At 44.3% G+C, this 18845-nt stretch overlaps 1 protein-coding gene across 3 annotated transcripts in view; it reads right to left on the bottom strand.

The window, feature by feature from the left end:
* RASAL2 (RAS protein activator like 2) overlaps positions 1-18845 on the bottom strand; it is a 476310-nt gene that overhangs the window by 332891 nt on the left and 124574 nt on the right. Inside the window, exon 1 of one of the 3 annotated variants that reach the window (XM_068239656.1) lies at positions 1720-1778. The exons of the other annotated variants lie outside the window; for them this stretch is intronic. The gene's annotated coding sequence lies outside the window, so the exon portion shown is untranslated. Of the gene's footprint in view, positions 1-1719; positions 1779-18845 lie in introns of those variants that run through there. 3 annotated transcript variants of the gene reach the window in all.

Genomic DNA, 18845 nt, shown 5'->3' with positions numbered 1-18845 from the left:
GGTGTTGCCAAGTACAGGCCCGACCAACGATGCAACTCATTTCGGGCCAAAATTGATCGCGTTAATTGATTGGGCCTGATGCAAGATGTCAAACCAAAGGTGGCTGATCAGGTGTGCGGCCGTACAGGAGCCGATTTCCGAATGAGTGACAGAACCCCGCCGCTGCCCTCAAATGTATAAATATGCCCCCCTCGAGTGCATTTATACATTACCTGTCCTGTGTCAGCCCCACTTGGTGTCCATCTCTGAAACCTCCAGGCAACTCAGTAAACTCCGTACATTCTACTGGCGCATAGTGTGTGACGTCACCCGCTATGCGCCGCCGCTAGCGTGTATGCAGCTGATAGACTAGCCAACCAGAGGTTTTATGCGGAGAATACACCATGAGATTTTTTTGGCAGACAGATCGTTCGATAGATAATTTCCGACAGGTCCGATCTGATTTCGATTATTAAAGTGAATGGAAATCGATCAGAAAATTGATCGGAGAATCGATCGGAGAGTAAATCTGCTGAAAAATCTCATTGTGTATTCCCAGCATTAGAGACGGACTGATACCACGCGGAGGCTGACACAGAACAGGTAATGTATAAATGCACTCGAGGGAGGCACATTCATACATTGTGGGGGGGGGGGAGGTGGCAGAGGCGGGCACGGATAATTCCCTGAGGATTTCATACTGAAATCAGATGGGAATCGGCCTGCAGTATATGGGCAGCTTTGACAAAGATGCAAAAGCTCTCTCTAATCAGATTTGATTAGAGATAAATGTGTCTCTTTGTCGAATCTGCCCATAATCTTCTGATGTATGGCTATCTTTAGCAACGCTACAGTGGGGAGGTCGTACACATGCTAAATTCTCAGAGGGCCCTGAATGGCTACCTTGTCTCTAGCATGTATATGAAGCTTTATGGAGTCTAATTTTCTGCTGCAAATTTTGTGAAGAACTGTAGCACCAATATTCAGTAGTTTGGGAAGAACAATGCCCAAGTGTAACTTGTTTTTGTATAAACAAGATTTCTGTGGAAGTGGCTACTGCTTGGCTGAACATTATCTCACAGTGTAGACTGCAGGGAAATAAATCACAGAAATAAGTCATCTAAGCAGATTAGCACATGCAGACATGCGTACAATAGCGTCTCAAGGAAAAATAGGTGCAAAAGAACGGTAATAGAATATTGGTAATGTTATCAATATTCTATTACGCACTATAGTAGAATATTGGTAATTTTACAGATATTCTGCTACTTAATATCGATAGTAAAATATTGATAATCTTAACAGATATCTTCCCAGCACTATACTCACAAAGAACCTTCCCTCTTGATGCCCAACCCCAACTGAGCCTCCCAGAAGGTGCCTAACGCTAAGGCCCTTCTTCCAAATATGCGTGACCTGCTCTGGAAGCCTGTACTACAAAATATATGGCTGGTGAAGGGGCTACTGACTAGGTACGACAGTTATCAAAATGAATCAAGGAGCTTATAACCAGAAACAAATAACTGCAGCTACTCAGTGACAACACACGAGACTGGGAAGTGTCCTCTACCTGACAGCACCTTCTGAGCCAGTCATCTGGAACAAGTATGCACAACACACAAATGAAATCAGCAGTTTATCAAGGAGGAAAAACTTTTTTAAAGAGGAAATAAGCATTTCCCCCATGGCATACTGTGAATGAGCATTTAGACAAAATGACATCATGTATCCAAAACATACCTTGTAACCTGAACTACCTCCTGACATCACAGCATGCTGGACAACTGATGACTGGAGTTTCCTCTGACAGGAAGGAGTCTCCGGATCAGGAAGTAGATGGAGGGACTGAAGCAAAGCTTTCTTGAAACTCGCTGGCAAACAGATGTAATTCCATCATCACGGAGGTGCCACCCAAATGCAAGTGAAACCTGCCTACACTACAGGACTACTCACACAACCCGAAATTCCACTTCTAAACTCTCACAACTTATGCCAAAAACACTTGCAAGACACTATGTAATTAGTGGTAGATTAAAAAAAAAAAAAAAGTAGGGAGGAGGAAATACATTATATACAAGAACCCAGTGCAAACCCCCTCTGAGGAAGTGCAGTACCCCATCACAGCACCACACAATGGCCTCAATTCATTAAGCTTATCTCCTGTCTTTAATAACGTTTCTACAGTTATCACCATGGTGATAAGGCATGTAGTATTCAGGAAACATTTTATCTTAGGCAAACCTAAAGTTAACTCTTCTGTCTTTAAGTTAACTCTTCAATCCTTAAAATAACTCCAGAATTCTGAAGTTAAAGACAGGCTGTTAATTAACTGTGTGTGAAAATAACTACAGAGGAGGCAACTTAAAGAGACACTTAAAGAGACACTGAAGCGGAAAAAAAATTATGATATTATGATTGTATGTGTACAGCTAAGAAATAAAACATTAAGATCAGATACATCAGTCTAATGGTTTCCAGTACAGGAAGAGTTAAGAAACTCCAGTTATCTCTATGCAAAAAAGTCATTAAGCTCTACGACTTTCAAAGTCGTGAAGAGGGCTGTCTTCTGACTTTTATTATCTCAACTGTTAGTGAACAATTTTCTTTTTCTCTGCCAGAGAGTTCACAGACTGCTCTGAAAGAATCATTTTGCATGCTGAGTGTTGTGTAACCTGCACATATTATAGCGTGATGCAGTGTTAGAAAAAAAACACTATATACGTGAAAATAAAAATATTTTCTTTGCTGCTAATTTTCTAGTAATTATTCATAGTACACAACCAATTCATCATATTTTTTTTTCCGCTTCAGGGTCTCTTTAAGGAATGAAGAGATCCGATAACTCTCTCACTGTGTGGTGGCAAGTTTTCTCTTGCCTTATCTCCAGCATGATCTTAGTGAATTGAGGCCCTTGCCTTAACCAATCTGCTGCCCCCTCTAGGGGCGCATCCCTTTAGGGCACATCCCTAAAGGGGCATCCAATGCGCCGTTTTGGGCGCATCGGGTGCAACGTTTTGGTCGCACCCGGTGCGATGGTTTGCACGCACCGACAGTGCTAAACTTAGCGTGTGAACGTGAAACTTAGCGCGCAAACTGCTTTAGCTTGGTGCGTGCTAACTACTTAGCACCCTAGTTAACATGCCCAAAGTCTTTAGGCATACTAACTAGGTTAGCACTGCTTTGTGAATCAGGGCATGGTGTATTCCAAGCATAATACACACACACCACGTATTTTTCCCAATGGATCAATTTACAGAATGTCCAATCCACATGGGTGGTCATGGCAATCCCCCTTTCCACGAAGTTCCAGTTTTTGCATACTTGGCTTATACCCGTCACCCAGCACTCTGGCAGGAATGGTGCACTCAGGCAGTGGACGCTTCTAAATGTGCAACTCATCACTTTGCCAGTAATCAACATCAGACGCTGCTTGCAACAGTATAACATTCAGTAACTCGCACTTCAATGATAAAGACCAGCATATATACTATTTCTCACCCACCGATTTCTTAAGCGTTGATTTGCCAAATACCAAGAAGCAGATCCTCAAACTAATAAAAGAGTACTGAACCGCACTCGTGACTGGGCATGTAGGAAGAGGCCAAAGGTAGCCATACATCTAGCGATGATAGGCAGATTCGACCAAGAGACACACCCAATCTGATTAGAGAGATGTGTTGGCTGCCCATACAAAGCTGGCCGATTCCTGATCAATTTCTTGTTTAAATTGATCAGGAATCGACCTTGTAACGCCGTCCTTCATCCACACACGCCCCACGTGGTTGCTGGAGTAACGTGGGCCGCATGTGACGTCACACATGCACTTGTGTTACGCCGGCAACCACGTGGGGTGCGTGTATGGACGATGGACAGCGCACATTAGGGGGAACAGCATCAGGGTTTTGTTGCATTTGACACTTGTCCTAATATCGCTGGCCGTTACTGCCGCTCACCCGATTGAGCAAGTGGTCCTACATCTTGCAACATGGGTGACCGATTCATGTGACCAATTTCAGCCCGATATTGGTCACACCCTCGACCAGGCATGCACTTGGCGGCACCAATTTTCATCGGATTTGAATAATTGAATCGGATGTTCGATTGGCCGCCAAGTCGCCTGATGTATGGCCACCTTAACAGCTTGACATAACTTTTAGGGGGAGTACCCCTTCAAGCCTTTTGTTGTTTGCAATTAAAGATCGCCGCTTGGTTAGAATCAATATCCTCATATATAATCTGAAGAGTATTCCTCTTGGCCAGGATCAAAGGGAGAGGAAAGGGTTACCTTTATACACGGACTGGAAATTCGCATTTAATTAATGCAGCAGGTCCTCCACTTGGAATGTTAAATCTACCAGCCTCTGTAGTACTCAGGGTGTATGGGAACCGCACAATAACAAATTAATCCTGTTTGTTGACAAGGATGCTTGAATATGGAGATAATGTAATAAGTGATTCTCGTGTCTATAAAAGCTTGCTCACCAAAGGCAAAACAAAAAGCACAGCCCCATTAAACCCGCTGTTCAATTAATAATCTGCTAAATTCACTTACCAAAAGCTCTTCAGATATTCAGGAAATGCAATACAAGGCTTGTTACACAGAACCACACACAGCAGAAGATGCTAAAAAATGAGATAGGGACTGCAGATTCTTTCTTAAAGGGCAACTTAAGTGAGAGGGATATGGAGGCTGCCATATTTATTTCCTTTCAAACAATACCAATGTCTGGCTGTTCTGCTGATTCTCTGCCTCTGATGCTTGACTCCAAACAAGAATGCATATCACATATTGGACTTAAAAGGAACCCAAGGTGAAAGATATATGGAGGCTGACATATCTACTTCCTTTCACACAATGGACATTGCCTGGCTGTCCTGCTGATCCTCTGCCTCCAATACTTTAAGTTTTTGACAAAAACCTGACAAGATTAGCTGCATGCTTGTTTCAGGTGTGTAATTCAAACACTACTGACCATAAAAATCACATTGACATGACAGGTCTATGGTATTTTTGCTGCCAGGTGAAAATGCAACGAGAAGGTACTTCTAGCTGGTAGCCTGAACTGCCCCACAAGCGCGCAGTTTAGCCGCCTTTGGATAAAGGGGCCTAATAGTTGGTTTGGTTGGTTTCTGGTGACAGAACCAGACTTTCAACCTGGAAATTCCTGTGCAGAATTCTAATTAAGCTATTAATCAATTTCTAAATCCAGTCAGCCCACAGCAAAGTTCTGGTTTTGCTCACAGTAAAGGTGGCTCGATTTTGCGCAAGCTTGACCATCTAATTTAATAACTATTCAATTCAATAATTATTGAATTGGATGAGAATCGTTGCCGCACCGCTGTCTGTATGGCTGATATTGCGGTGAAAGCCCTCCCATAGTGTGATATCATGACCATGGTCCTGACCATTTGCTGTCTGTGAACCTCATTGCAGTGTGGGAAATAACCTTTTTCCAACTGCCAAGCAAGCAGTATCTCCCTCTGTGCATAGAACTCTCAGTAACAAACATTCCGTACAGATCACCTGGCAGGCCTAAAGACGTTACCACCAGTTATACATTTCAGAATGTAAATTAGGGAGTCAAACAATTTTAGAATGGCCACACCCTGACTAAATCTATAAATGAATATTGTAAAAAATAAGCAATTTTATTCATTATGTTATTTTACATAGTTACATAGTTATTTTGGGTTGAAAAAAAGACATACGTCCATCGAGTTCAACCAGAGAACAAAGTACAACACCAGCCTGCTCCCTCACATATCCCTGTTGATCCAGAGAAAGGCGAAAAAACCCTTACAAGGCATGGTCCAATTAGCCCCAAAAGGGCAAAATTCCTTCCCGACTCCAGATGGCAATCAGATAAAATCCCTGGATCAACATCATTAGGCATTACCTAGTAATTGTAGCCATGGATGTCTTTCAACGCAAGGAAAGCATCTAAGCCCCCTTTAAATCCAGGTATAGAATTTGCCATAACTACTTCCTGTGGCAATGCATTCAACATCTTAATCACTCTTACTGTAAAGAACCCTTTCCTAAATAAATGGCTAAAACGTTTTTCCTCCATGCGCAGATCATGTCCTCTAGTTCTTTGAGAAGGCCTAGGGACAAAAAGCTCATCCGCCAAGCTTTTATATTGCCCTCTGATGTATTTATACATGTTAATTAGATCCCCTCTAAGGCGTCTTTTTTTAAGACTAAATAAACCCAGTTTATCTAATCTTTCTTGGTAAGTGAGACCTTCCATCCCATGTATCAATTTTGTTGCTCGTCTCTGCACCTGCTCTAAAACTGCAATATCTTTTCACCACTACATCCATACAAATAATAACTAGCCTCTCAGTAGGCCTCATCACCTGTCAGCTTGGTGCATGCACAGAGGTGACAGTGCCATCATTAGCAAGTCCCTACTCACATCCTGATGGAATTTTCAGGCTGAAATTACATCAGTACCTGGAAGAATTAGCTGTCTCTGGATGGCTGGGCTGTTCTTTTGTAATTCCCAGAAACAAATCCAGGACTTCCCTTACCAGCAATGTATACTTTTCCAGAGTAAACTCATCTGTCGAGCTCTGTACATTTGCTTTATTGCTTTTCAGTCAAGTAGAATGCCATGAAATCCTAATTGGCTGCATATGAGATATTGACCTTAGCATAAAGACTCCACCACGGGAGTATCTGCTCAGGCAGCTGCTTTAGGAGCCTGAGGCAGGAGAAGTGTAGCAGCACCCTTGCAGGTTGCGGAAAAAATCCTGTTGAGTGAGCGTGACCCTCATCTGTTCACAATAACGATCTGCCTCCTGGCTTTGAATGAGCAAATTAGCATCTGGGCAAACACAGGCTCAGGATTTGACAGAGGAAAGCATGCAACTGCCGATTACTTTCATCTCTGCCATGAACTGATCCACCTGTCCATCCTAAATTAGCTGCTGGGGAGTATGTGTGACTCAGGTCAGATATAGACATTCGATTTCTGGAACCAAAAATAAAATGAGTGTGTGGGTGGCAGTCGGATTCATGTAAAAAAATAAATACCGGTATACAGTATATTTTGGCGTTAAACGTTAACAAAAAGGCCATTTGTTGCGGAGATAGTAAGAGCCTAGATTTCTAATGTTTATTCACCTCCCAATACACAAATTCTAATTAGAATAATACACGCTATTAACCTTATTGGAAGGATATAAGAGAAACGTCTAAAATAAAACTTTTATTGGAAACCTTTAAAACTCTCCAAGGAGCTGCTAATGGTTGCTAGTAATTCAACAACAGCGGGTACCAGACTTGTATATTAGCATACACCCTAGTATAAATGGGGTTAGCTCCTAACCTCACACTGCTCAACTGTGAATAAAGACATCACCCCACACAAACCCTACATGGCTGTGTGGCCTGGCTAGGGGACGGATTGGTCCCCTGGCATTGAGCTTGGCTCTGCCCGCTGTGTGGGTGACTGCCGCTGTGTGGGTGACTGCCGTGGGGTGTGTGGTTCTGCCTCCAACAACGCATTGCCGCCCAAATTATTCAAGGGGGGATCGGGAGATTACCAACCCACCTTACCAATTAGTATCCATTGTAGCCCTGTGACATCTGAAAGTTAATTAAAATCATTATGGGCAGCATTTATTTATACATGAGCCATTTTGTAATTTAAAATAAAAATACGGTACTTTTCTATTTAATTCTCCTTGTGAGGACAGCAACGGTTCACAGTTCAATGGAGAGAACATCTAAAATGATAATTTATCAGTTTATGTGATGGGCTGGGGAAACTGAACATAAACCAGTTATCTCCATCTCAAAGGTCATCAAAGGTATATTTTTTTTGCAGAGTTTTTCATGCCATGGATATGGAATTGTAACAAGGTACCCAAAATTGCCCAGACTCCTCCACTCTGACTCTTTACTAGGGCTGTGGAGCTGATACAAAAATCAACCGACTCTTCAGTCTATTGAAACCACCGACTCCAGGTACTCAAAATTGCTCAGACTCCACAGCCCTGATTTTAACACCTGGAGGGGTATCAGAATCCCAACATTTTTATCACAATAAAGCACACACTCATTTATCTCTGAACCAGAGAGAGAACGGAGCAGCTTTTGGACATTTTCTATAGTTGTTCTAGTTTATGTGGCTGCCCCAATTTATTTTTTCTTTGTTCACAAGCATGGAGCCATATTATAATATACTAGGCTGGGATCACAAATAAAGTTTACATCCTTTATACTGAGTCCGCCTATTCCTGCTAACGTTATAGCTTCGCACTGTGGAATACTGACCCAGCCACCGCTATATCCAGGCGACAGACACGCTTTACCACAAGGCTTTCCCAGCTCCTGCGGTCGCCGGCTTCTGTGCAGCGGACACACTGCTTTTCCTTCTCACAAGAAGACTGAAGCACTGCCAGAAAAATCCCAATGACATAATGTGCCAGCGCAGAGAGGAAGCCTGAGGATCGCTGCAGGATCCTCTCTTAATTAAACCTCCGCACTGCCACTTCCTCCACACAGGCACATTCATCACTGCAAGAAAACTTGGGTGTTACCAATTAATTCACTCCAAGAATTAAAAGAAACAATATTACAGCCTTGCGTGTTATTTCCTTTGTGATATTACTCAAGTCTAATACCTACTTTATTATCTCATCACATTCTTGCCTTTGTGTGCCGTATTTTCCTATGAGGCTTCACCAGGCTCATTCCTACCAGGACTCTGTAAAATGTAGAAAAGGCACAAAAATTCCCATGATACACCCTTCTAGGCAAATATATTTATAATCATAAATGGGCTTGAATAATTCACCATTGATATATTTTGCCATTCTCCAGGGTTCCTAAGTTACTCTAAATCATGTTACTTCCTATGTGAAGTCATCAAATGCCAAACTCTAAAGTCTGTATGTAAAGTTATGGTACAGGAGCATTCCATTGTTGCAATAGAACAACTTACCGCAGTGGTTCTGGAGGTAGGGGTGTTTAGCAATCAGGGACAACAAAGAGAGGATTTGCATATTCAGCAGTGATGTACAGTGAGACACCTTAGAGCTCACTCCAACCTGAATAATCCTACCATCTGTTCCAAGGCAGCAAACTTCTGTTTTGCATAGCATTTTCGTAAGGAGGCTTGGGAAGGTCAGAGCACCATAAAAATAAAAAATCCGCTTACCTCGGGCTTCCTCCAGCCCCCTGCATCTGTCCTGTGCCCTCGCAGCAGCTCCCGGTCCCCTCCAGTGCAGATGCCAACCTTGCAAGGTCAGCATCCGGGTCGGCTTCTCCTGCGCTCCAGCATGCGGCTTACGTGGTCGCTCTGTTATCATCCGGACTGTACTGCGCAGGCGCACAACTATTGCACCTACGCAGTACAGTCCTGATGATGTCAGTGCGACTCAGAGCTGCTCGCACAGGCGGAGTGGGCACCTTGCGCCAGAGGGGACCCGGGCCACCGGCGGTGAGTAGAGCTGTGGCGAGGGCACAGGATGGCTGGCAGGGGCTGGAAGAAGCCCGAGGTAAGTGGATTTTTTTCTTTTAGGTCCTCGGATGTATCCTTTAAGCAAAATACTCACCTGACGATGGATCAGTGAACCTCACAGCGACGCCTCCCAATGAATAATGTTCCCTGATCCATTTTCCCGCCCGAGGGAATACGTGACAGCACACAACTGGTGTGAACGAGAATTCAAACAATCACCGCATTTTGCACGAAAGTCATCTGTGATTTTGAAGTTCAGATCCGCCGTGAAGGTCATTATTGGCGCGTCGCAGCAGTGTTGTTCGCCTAATCTTGCCCCCTTACCTTATCACGGAAACGATTGCTCGTCGCTCATAAAAATAACTGTTTGTAAAAATCGCAGTGAAATTGCATATTAGGTATGCAAAGTGGCCTTTGCACACTCCTAGAAGTTCTCGGTCACCGAGCTTGCTGGGCAGCCTGTAACTTACTGCAGTGGATGAAATGTTTCCTGGTAGTCATCACCTACAATCTAGGGCCTCTTCACTCCTCCTGTCCCTGGCAGTTGAAGTCCATTGTACTCTACACTCACTAACTGATCACAGGCCTCAAGCTACTCATCGCCTACAGTCTAGAGCAGGCATGGGGAAACTCGGCCCTCCAGCTGTTATGGAACTACAACTCCCACAGTGCATTTGCTTTTATGAGTCATGACTGTGGCTGTCAGACTCCTGCAATGCATTGTGGGACTTGTAGTTCTTTAACAGCTGGAGCGCCAAATTTGCCCATGCCTGGTCTAGAGCCTCTTCACTCCTCCTCCCATTCCCAGCAGTTGAAGCCCAATGTACTCTACACTCCCATAACTGATCACAGGTCTTCAGTTACTCATCACCTACAGTCTAGAGCATCGTCACTCCTCCTCCCATTCCCAGCAGTTAAAGCTTATTGTACTCTACACTCACACAAGTACAGTGCATACGAGGGAAAAGCTTGCAATTTTTAAAGACAGTCATGCCGCTAGTGACAGCCTATCTGTTGGTGAGCTAAAGTTGAAAAATGCCATTATTTCCTCTATTACAGTAGAGTCCCGGTTATCTGGGTCTCAACTAACCAATTGTTTCATCCAACCAAAGAAAAAAAGAAAAAAATAAAAAATAAAAAAAAATAAAAATCGCTGGCAGTACTCACAGTGGTGAAGACCACTTCATAGGCTTTTTGTGGGGTCTGGGCTCCCCCAAGGTCAATATACTTTCAAATACTGTGTTTTAACATTAATACAAAGTTCCTGGTATGTATATAGAGTAGGGTATAGTATATAGAGTAGGTTAATCTCAAGCAACAAGAAAGCACATTTATCCAACATCAGCCAATGCCCGTCTGCGCCAGATAACCAAGAAACTGCTGTAGTAGCATTCTCTCTAATAACATGTAACTAGTGTTCATGTCATAAGGCTCCTAGGCTGCAATACCTTTCAAACAGTGCAATCCTGAGGCAGAGCGCAAAAGTGGTTGTATATTGCCTTTTACAAAGTCTAGGTTCCCAACACACTGCATGTGTCCCCCAGAGTGTTCTAAACCCAGCATTCCTCCCTGCAGAACTCCTGACACCGGTGGGTCTAAGCTGCCAGCAGGCAGTGCTGGCTGAGGGCTGGAAAGTACTATCAATCAGAGAGGAGTGGGTGGATAGCACTTTGCATAATCTGCTCTTGGGAATGGCCTTTAGCGAGGCAAGAGGAAGAAAGAAAAAAAGCCATCCTGAATGCTGCAGTGCTTACAGACTGGTTAAAATTCAAGTGAGCATGCATGTCCATTCTCTGGCAGAGGAACAAGGGAGAATAATCAGCAGAGGGCTCAGGAACTGGGGTAAACAGCAAATGATTAGAAAAATACAACTCAGCCAAACATTACTGTCAGCCCAGCAAGAAGACAACGGGCTTGCGTAGACTATTTCCAAAATATGTCCATAAATGTGCAGAATGAAGGACTGCAATGTCTGTATGTTAAGTGACCACTAGGTAAACGTTACCAATACAGGCCCTCCCGTAAAATGAAAACTGTAGTGAGAAGTATATGGAGGCTGCCATATTTATTTGCTTCTAAACAATACCAGTTTCCTGATCTATTTGGCTGCAGTAGTGGCTGAATAACACCAGAAACAAGCATGCAACTAATCTTGTCAGATCTGACATTGGCCTCAATTCACCAAGCTTACCTCCTGTCTTTAATAACGCGTCCGCCCCACCGCTGCTCCCAAAATCTATAAATGTATGTAGTGTAGTGCATTTATACATTACCTGTCATGTCGCAGCTTCCAAGCGGTGTCCGTCCATCTCGCCAGGACACTATGCGCCGCCGGCATGTATGCAGAACCTGGCGAGATGGACGGAAACCGCATGGAGGCTGACACTGGACAGGTAATGTATAAATGCACTACACTGCATACATTTATACATTGCGGCGGGGGTTTCCTCGTCTCGTCGCTCGTTCGCAATTCGGCTGCCGTACCAACGTGCACCCGACCAACCAACTTCGGCCTGAAATTTTTCAGCATGCGATCGACCGCGCGGCCAATTTCTGTCCTGAAATTGGTCGCTATGTCGGTCGGGCATGCACTTGGCAGCACCAATTTTCATCCAATTCGATTATAATAATCGAATTGGATGGTCGATTGGTTGGTCGGCTAATGTATGGCCCCCTTTTCGCTAAAAGCATTGCACAGTATATACCTAGCTTAAAACAAATTCAATTGGCCCTGAGTTTGGTTAATAGGCATGTCCTAGAATGAGAACTATTTGTTGTAATGACATTTAAAAAAAACCAAACAATTACAATTAGAGATGGTAGTCTGCCACGGGGAACCTACATCCCGTAATGCCCAGCCTGACCTCTGACCTGAGAATTGCTGGCCATTTATGCTTGCGCACCCACAAGCTTCCAACGGGACTCCATCCCTATTGGCCTACTGAATTCAGGTCAGAGGTCATGCTGGGCATTGTGGGGTGGAAGTTTGCCACTGGCGCACATGCTGTGGCAAACAACCATCCTTGGTTACAATATCTACTAGGTCTAGAATCCTCACACATGTCCCTAAATAGAGAATTAGTCCTGAAGGGCCGAGACCCCATATCCATTTGTTTCCACTGAGTTTTCCAAGATGTTTGTGCACCTTATTAATAAATTAACTTTTCAGCCATTGCAAAGTAATAAGAGAAAGGTTTATTGAATCAGGGCCTGGATCTTATACAGAATAATTATTTTTCTTCAAAAATGTAGTGGATGAAAATGTTAACTTCAATTGAAAACAAGAAAATGACACATCTAAAGATTGAGGATTTTATATTGCTTCCATTTGAAAAGCAGATCAATTTGTGGAGAAATCCACTGCAAATCACCTTAAGAGGTTAACAGGCTTTCCTTAATACCCAGCTCTCTGTATAGAAATGTCAGCAGCACTCAGTATCGCTCAGCCACTGAAATGGAGCTCCATGACTGGAACCGGGCTAATCCTCTCACACTACACCACAATGCTCACAAACTGCAAATACATATGAATCATCACAGGCAGAGCTCAGTGCACAAACTGACTCCTTCATAAAACATGAGGGCCTTCTGTGACATGCAGCAACCCAAAATAAATTGTATTTATTCGATGTGGCTAACAAACTGAAATCTGATTGCTTGCTATAGGTAACAAAGCTCTGTGCAGTGCTACCACTCTTTATACCGTCTGACACAACTTGAATGATGTGCACTTTTCAATATGTACAGTATAAAGAACCCCAAATTGCCCTGTGATAAATGACAATTTATTACAGAGTTTAGGAAATGCGAAAGTCCCTGGCTTCTGATAGGTTTCCCTCTTACCAGCAGTCTGTATACCTTCATCACTGTACACTAGCACGGATGCTAGTCATTCCCTGCCCCCAGCACGTCAGCATATCAGATCTTTAGTGATAGTCCTGAGACTATAGTTTCACTCAACCCCCAAAATCCCCTCAATTATCTTACGCACTGTCAGTGATTGACTGTAATTGCGCATCTGTACGCACCTTAAAGGGACACTTAAGTTAAAAAAAAAAAGTTTTACTCACCTGGGGCTTCCAATAGCCCCCTGCAGCTGTCCGGTGCCCTCACCGTCTCCCTCCGATCCGCCTGGCCCCGCCGGCAGCCACTTCCTGTTTCGGTGACAGGAGCTGACAGGCTGGGGACGCGAGTGATTCTTCGCGTTTCTGGCCACAATAGCGCCATCTATGCTGCTATAGCATATATCATATACCATATAGCAGCATAGAGGGTGCTAATGTGTCTGGGAACGCGAAGAATCACTCGCGTCCCCAGCCTGTCAGCTCCTGTCACCGAAACAGGAAGTGGCTGCCGGCGGGCCAGGAGGATCGGAAGGAGACGGCGAGGGCTCCGGACAGCTGCAGGGGGCTATTGGAAGCCCTAGGTGAGTAAAACTCATTTTTTTTGTTTGACTTAAGTGTCCCTTTAAGGTAATTCATATGACCTGCTCCATTTTAGAAGCTATGCAAGCAGTAATTAGGTCCAGAAAGCATAAAAAGCCATGTCCAGAAGCTTTTAAGCCCCATCTACACTATGGGGCATTGCAGCGATCCGGCGGCTCGATTAGCCGCCGGATCGCCTCTTCCGTGTGCCTGCCGCGTCCCCGCTCGCCGCGCGTGCGCTGCATTCGATTCCCCGCTCGTGCCCGCTCGTCCCCGCCGGCGCCGCTAATCTTCCGCTCAATTCCCTGCCATTGTCCCCTCGCGGGGAGCGAGCAGGGAATCGGCGGTGCGGAGATCCGTCCTGTGGGATCTTATCAATCGAGCCGCATCAGCGGCTCGATTGATAAGGAGCATCGCGACCGCATCTACGTGTGTAGATGCGGCTTTAGACAACAATGGCAGAAATCCATGAAAGCAGTTACTTATAATAATAAAAGAAGACCCATTATGGTTGATCCAACGCTGGACTTACTAAATACTGACTGTGGTAGAGCGTTTTTCTGTTTTATCCTATGATGGAAGAGCACCGGATAGATTAGATAGATAGATATTATATATATATATATATACATATATAGATATATATCTATATCTCAACCCCCTTTGCCAGATCCTTCACTCCTCCTACAAGACACTTGTCATCCAGCTTGGTCACCTCCTCTCACTCTTGCATCCAAGACTTCTCACAAGTGTCACCTCTTCTTTGGAACCATCTCCCACAGCCTGTCCATCTTGCTCCAAGCCTGGAAATTTTGGAGATTTTCAAATGTACCCTCAAGCCAGCTATTCAGACAAGCTTATAAATTTGTAATAGCTAGAATTTCAACCAGATTGCCTCATCTATTAACCCCCCTTCATTAATTCCCCTTAGTGTCCAAACCCCACTACCCTCTAAACTGTAAGTTTGCAAGGGCAGGGCCCTCCCCCTATTGTTTCCTACTTCTTTATTTTATCAAATGAATATGTACCAATATTGGGGGTGTTTTCAGACTACACATCCATAGTATGTATTTGTACTTGTGTCACTGGATGTTCTGATTGTACAGTATGTTGAAATGCTCATGTATCTATGATCCAATTAGTATATGTTTACTATGTACAGCACTATGGAAGATGTTGGCACTATAGAAATAAAAATTAATTTCTGTAACTGTAATTAAGAATGAAATGCTGTGTTAAATCAATAATAGTAGGGAAATAAAATCTAAGTGAAAAAGCTTTGAGCGGGTAGCTGCAACATGGCAGCAGCCATACTGGACACAGGACAGGCTGAGTGAATAGTGAAACATTACATGATTATCGCAATCACTAATCCGTTTCTGTCCATCCGAGAAAACTCGTGCTCGCTTATACATACTGCGTGCTTGATAAAAATATCTGCAGGGCAGGATGGCGTGTGACATTGTTTCCATTCACCCTACAGAGTAGTAAATATTTCCCTTCAGACAGATGACTAGAAGATGAGGAGGAACACTGCTGTAACCTTGTGACAATTAAGATGATTTATGGCAGTCTACAGCTATTCGCTTGTCCTACAAGCCTCCAAGCCTGGCCTGCCGGGTGAATGAATCCCATCAACGTATACAGGCAGGGCGGATGATCAGGATCACTGACACGGATAACAGGGCCACGAGTCATAAAAAACAATAATTGCTCAATATAAAGGAGTAAAAAGAAAGAAAAAAACATACTACAAGCAAGTTTAATAGCCGTGCTAAAGTAGAGCTAAATCACACGGGTGACTGCCGGGCGTCCCGGTCCAGAAAAGCATTTGACCATTTCAGTGGCGATCAGTGGTTTTCACCCCGGCTGTGGGACACAGAGGTGCAGGGGGAGAGGACTTGTAGAAGCTACACGTAGCGACCAAGAGGAGATGAGACAACAGGATTAACCGCTGAGTATTTTGTAAAAACCTGCAAATGCTTGCAAAAAATACTTCCATTCAAATAAATGGAATAGCAGTAGATCCCTTTAAACAACACTTTCAACATGCAAGCGCCCTGCAAGCATCCCTCTGAACAATACTAGTTTTGTGAAGCTAAACCACTTTCAATGATTCCAGAACACATGGTCCTTGTATTCTCCAACACATGCAAAGTAAGTAAATTATTTTATTAAACCAAAGAAAGAAAGAGGCATCCTGCAATCCACTTCACCAATTGCTATTTATGAACCCACCACCTTTGTTTTCCACCTTGCTAGAAAGACCAGAAGTTCTCACTCCTTCCTTCCTCCTCGCCCTGGTGGTCTCCAATCCTGAACCTGTTGTATATTCCTGTCTCTCCAAGTGCTTAATAACTGACAGGAAGGAAAATGGTGGTGCTTAATAACTGACAGGAAGGAAAATGGTTGGGTGGATGGTACACACCAAGAAAGCAATGAAACTGTTAAACTTGAAAAAACTGAATAAATGTTATTTGTCAAAAAAAGAGACATTTAAAAACCTTGTCCTATGACCTCCTCCCTATACTCACGGGCAACTTTTTTGGCCTGTCGCCAGCACACGTTAGAGTGTGCGCGACAGGCCGGCGACAGCTCCTCGCCAGGTCCCTCCACGTACACACGCGGAAGAGGGACCAGCGGTGCGACGGAAGCTGCCGCCGACGTTCCTCCTCCCCCCGCCGGAAGCTCCGTATTCTTTATGTAGGTTGCTGTCGCTAGTCCGCGTACTCACGCGGACTATCGACAGTTGCGGCGGAGTTGCAGCGGACTGTCGCCAGGCGATTGAGCGGTTCAATCGCCTGGCGACATCAACGACGAGCAACAGTTCGGGGTGCACGCCTGTGCAACGCCGAATACTCACGGGCGACCTGTCGCCGCAACACACGCACGCCGCGTGTTGCGGCGACAATTGTAGCCCGTGAGTATGGGCCAAAACCCACCCCTGAGCCGACCAACCCAGTCGAGCCCCTCAAGCACTCACTCCATTCACCTCCTCAGGCATACAAAAACAATGATCCAGGTGCACCTGGGCTTGAATGGAAGAAAGCACAAATTGTGTGGTCATATGCAATTGCAAAAAGTCACTTCTGAGGACCAAAGAGCTCACAATGCTTCCTGTGGAGATTTCCACATCATGGATGCTTAGCTGAAGGTCTTAGGTATGCACCATTTGTTACCCTGCAAGCTTGACCCTTTGGGCGAAACAGAGGACTAGTGCTGTATAGATGCACTGCTCTGGTACACTGGAGCGACATTTACTGATGCTACGTGGGAAGGTCAGGGGGGGAAGGTGACAGCATGACACGATGTAGCGGCTTCTGGTGGGCGGAGTAAGGAGGGGACCAATGCACTGGGGTCTCTCTGTAGCTTAAAAACCCAACAGGCCGGATCTTTAAGCATCCTTTTGGGACACCTGTACTTATACTGGAGTCTTGGTTGAGTCCCAGCTATAAAATCTATTATATATTCTTTACTGATGGTTGGTATATTTAGCCTGTTGTCCTCCCAGTGTTCCAGGTGAACTGCACGAACCAGGCTCCACTTATGACAGGACTCCATTATAAAAGTTTTGTGTTGTCCGGTTTTAGGATCAGTATTGCTGCATTCCACTTCCCTTCTTTTGTATGCCAGCTTTGACTTAAAAGCAAAACTGGAAGCTTCTCAAAAAGGGGGAAAAAAAGATTACAGAAGTAACAGATGCTACCATCACACTTTCTCTGTGGATAAATAATGGGCAGTGTGGGAAAGGGGGGGGGGGGGACATGGCAGCTCCTATAGCTATTTGAAACCAAGAAAAAAAAGTGGTGGTTAAGGGCTGAGAATGTGGTTTCTGATCGGCACGCAACTTACAGTACTACATTTCTCCACTTTTAAAGCCTACATCACCAGGGAACACAATCTTTTGCTACTTTTATAAATACAGTGTTATAAAATTGGCAATCAAGACAAAATATATTTTTCAGAATGCAACTTAAGAAAAAAATACTACTAAAGAGAAGTGGGGCATATTTTTTCATAAATACCTGTACAGCACACAGGAATTTTGCCACGTCACAGTGGATTACTGCTGATCGCAGCTTTGGTAGATAGCAGAAGTGCCCTGATGCCATGATTTGGGCACAGAAAGAGAAGGTGGGCAAGAGCCTCTCACAAGGGCTGTGGTCAGGTTTCCTTCATTCTGTTTGTCCAGATGCCAGAAAACTATTTCTTCAACACCACAAATGTGTTTTAATATCTGTGGTGGAACATTTTGTTCTAAACACATCAGACAAAAGACTAGGTTACAGCAATCTTCTATCATTGGACAATTAAAAAGCTTTTTGTTAAAATTTTCAAATTTGTACCGATCATGTCTGAGAGTGTGTCTGGCAACCCCTCTGCTGATAACTGACATGCATGTAACTCTCTGTGTGCTGATAACTGGCATGCATTTAACTCCCTCTGTGCTGATAACTGGCATGCATGTAACGCTCTCTGTGCTGATAACTGGCATGCATGCAACTCTCTCTGTGCTGATAGCTGGCATGCATCTAACTCTCTCTGTGCTGATAGCTGGCATGCATGTAACTATGTCTGTGCTGATAACTGGCATGCATGTAACTCTCTCTGTGCTGATAGCTGGCATGCATGTAACTATGTCTGTGCTGATAACTGGCATGCATGTAACTCCCTCTGTGCTGATAACTGGCATGCATGTAACGCTCTCTGTGCTGATGACTGGCATGCATGTAACTCTCTCTGTGCTGAGAACTGGCATGCATGTAACTCTCTCTGTGCTGAGAACTGGCATGCATGTAACTCCCTCTGTGCTGATAACTGGCATGCATGTAACGCTCTCTGTGCTGATAACTGGCATGCATGTAACGCTCTCTGTGCTGATAACTGGCATGCATGTAACTCTCTCTGTGCTGAGGACTGGCATGCATGTAACTCTCTCTGTGCTGAGAACTGGCATGCATGTAGCTCT

The sequence above is a fragment of the Hyperolius riggenbachi genome, chromosome 6 (genome assembly GCF_040937935.1).
Source record: "Hyperolius riggenbachi isolate aHypRig1 chromosome 6, aHypRig1.pri, whole genome shotgun sequence".
Classification (NCBI taxonomy): domain Eukaryota; kingdom Metazoa; phylum Chordata; class Amphibia; order Anura; family Hyperoliidae; genus Hyperolius; species Hyperolius riggenbachi.
The sequence above is the reverse complement of the archived record's forward strand: the minus strand, read 5'-3'. Positions and strand labels throughout refer to the sequence as shown.